This window comes from Bison bison, unplaced genomic scaffold (assembly GCF_000754665.1).
Source record: "Bison bison bison isolate TAMUID 2011002044 unplaced genomic scaffold, Bison_UMD1.0 scf7180017864064, whole genome shotgun sequence".
Classification (NCBI taxonomy): Eukaryota; Metazoa; Chordata; class Mammalia; order Artiodactyla; family Bovidae; genus Bison; species Bison bison.
This window is the reverse complement of record NW_011494636.1, coordinates 4021437-4024742: the sequence shown is the minus strand read 5'-3', so window position 1 is coordinate 4024742 and position 3306 is coordinate 4021437.

Here is a 3306-nt window from a genome sequence, read left to right as displayed (position 1 = left end):
ACTGTTGCTTCCTGACCTGCATACAAATTTCTCAAGAGGCAGATCAGGTGGTCTGGTATTCCCATCTCTTTCAGAATTTTCCACAGTTGATTGTGGTCCACACAGTCAAAGGCTTTGGCATAGTCAATAAAGCAGAAATAGATGTTTTTCTGGAACTCCCTTGCTTTTATTATTACCTTGTTTCATTTTTTTCAGAGGATTTATCATTATTCAATTATATACTATTGTCTCTCTCTCCCCTTATCCTCACCCCTACCCCACACCTCGCCTCCAGGATCTGAGGTCTGTAGAAACAGGAAATTTATCTTGTTTTATTTGCCAGGATATTTCCCCAGTCTCTAGAGCAGAGGTTGGCATATAGTGAGCATTTATAAAGTATATGTTGGCTAACTAAATGAACAAAGAGCAATCGTCAGAAAAACATAAGAGTAACCAAGGGAGCGTAGAGTCATTTGGCTCATACCCAGCTTCACACAGTAGTTTGAAACTTATTTGTTGGTGCTGGGGCAGGCACTTCAAAAACAAAAGTAACATTCCTAGCACCATTACCTCAATCACTTAAAAAGTTTAATTTGGGCCCCTCAAAGAACACACTTTTCTGTAATGACTGTTATCTTCTTTTCTTACTGGTTAACGTAGTTTATGGCTCAGAAAGGTGTGTCTTAAATATCTGTGGGATACATATAGTCTGTAACATAAGCTTGTAAGTTCTATAACATTTGTGTAGTGTTTACAGTTTACAAAGCAGGCCAATATTCCTTACAACATGGGTGCACAATGTCTGTGGTTGACTTTAAATTTCTTCAGGATACTGTAATATTCTTTGTGGGTTATTTGGTTTAAGCTATGCCCTAGAAGCAGCTAGCATTCTAATAACCATGAATCCACTCTCCAGAAATAGTTAGCTAGCATCATACCAGAAAGGCCACATTCCAGAGATGGAGCTACAAATAATTTAGTCACCTTGATCTCTGATAACACTGGATATTTTGCTAATTATCATAGTGAATGCCAGAAATGGCTTTTTACCAGAAAAAATAACAGCTTAATAATTATCATGATGAACACTAGAGATGAAATCTCAAAAGAATGCTCTCCATTCCTAGTAAATCAGGGTTTAAAAATTCTAGTCCTCAACCTTTTCAGATGCCATCTGAGGCTTCATCCCTGTTGGTTCTGGCTTTCCCACTGGTCTGCAAGATTTTCGGTTGCCAGATGCTGACAGTGGAATCCTGCCTCTGCAGCCCTGTGGATCTGTTTCTCAACTTGTCAGTACAAGCTGGTGGTCAAACCTACCTACAACTGCACCCTCCAATAGTGTGATCACACTACCTACATTTGAATTTTGAGCATTTATATATGGCTAGTTTAAATTGTAAAAGATACACATCAGATTTTGAAGACAGTACAAAAAATGTAAAGTATCTTATTAATAATTTTTTATATTGAGTGATTGTTTAAATCACAATCTTCTGGCTATGTACCTATGCCCCTGAAGTGGGAGGTCAGAGCCTTAATCACTGGACTGCCAGGGAAGCCCCTCTTTTTTACTATTTCAGATGTGGCTCCTAGAAAACTTAGTAATAAATTTGTGGCTCAAGTTCTATTTCTATAGGATAGTGCTGACCTAGGACGGAGAGCACCACTTTCAACCAGCTAATAAGACAATTAAATACTAACTGTGCCTACTTTCTAATAAATATTCATTTTATTTGCTTTCACTCACTTAATCTGGTGAAGTAACTGTGGCGTCCTTATCCAAACTGTAATAAGCCAGAAAGAATTTAAAACTTTTAGGTGATTGAATGATTTATGTCAACTGTGAGGTTGTAAAAGTATTAAATAGAAGTGATGACTAAGATCATGTGTAAGATAGTAGAGAAAATACACTGGGTTTGAGTCAACTAGTTCTAAAAAATATCACATTTACTCACTTTATTTTCACAAGACCCTATTAAGTAGAAACTAAGCAAAATGGCTGTCTGGGGAGGACTTACAAATAGCTGTGAAAAGAAGAGAAGCGAAAAGCAAAGCAGAAAAGGAAAGATATAAACATCTGAATGCAGAGTTCCAAAGAATAGCAAGAAGAGATAAGAAAGCCTTCTTCAGTGATCAATGCAAAGAAATAGAGGGAAACAACGGAATGGGAAAGACTAGAGATCTCTTCAAGAAAATTAGAGATACCAAGGGAACATTTCATGCAAAGATGGGCTCAATAAAGGACAGAAATGGTATGGACCTAACAGAAGCAGAAGATATTAAGAAGAGATGGCAAGAATACACAGAAGAACTGTACAAAAAAGATCTTCACGACCCAGATAATCACGATGGTGTGATCACTGACTGAGAGCCAGACATCCTGGAATGTGAAGTCAAGTGGGCCTTAGAAAGCATCACTACGAACAAAGCTAGTGGAGGTGATGGAATTCCAGTTGAGCTATTCCAAATCCTGAAAGATGATGCTGTGAAAGTGCTGCACTCAATATGCCAGCAAATTTGGAAAACTCAGCAGTGGCCACAGGACTGGAAAAGGTCAGTTTTCATTCCAATCCCAAAGAAAGGCAATGCCAAAGAATGCTCAAACTACCGCACAATTGCACTCATCTCACATGCTAGTAAAGTAATGCTCAAAATTCTCCAAGCCAGGCTTCAGCAATATGTGAACCGTGAACTTCCTGATGTTCAAGCTGGTTTTAGAAAAGGCAGAGGAACCAGAGATCAAATTGCCAACATCTGCTGGATCATGGAAAAAGCAAGGGAGTTCCAGAAAAACATCTATTTCTGCTTTATTGACTATGCCAAAGCCTTTGACTGTGTGGATCACAATCAACTGTGGAAAATTCTGAAAGAGATGGGAATACCAGACCACCTGATCTGCCTCTTGAGAAATTTGTATGCAGGTCAGGAAGCAACAGTTAGAACTGGACATGGAACAACAGGCTGGTTCCAAATAGGAAAAGGAGTTTATTTAACTTATATGCAGAGTACATCATGAGAAACGCTGGACTGGAAGAAACACAAGCTGAAATCAAGATTGCTGGGAGAAATATCAATAACCTCAGATATGCAGATGACACCACCCTTATGGCAGAAAGTGAAGAGGAACTCAAAAGCCTCTTGATGAAAGTGAAAGTGGAGAGTGAAAAAGTTGGCTTAAAGCTCAACATTCAGAAAACGAAGATCATGGTATCCGGTCCCATCACTTCATGGGAAATAGATGGGGAAACAGTGGAAACAGTGTCAGACTTTATTTTTCTGGGCTCCAAAATCACTACAGATGGTGACTGCAGCCATGAAATTAAAAGA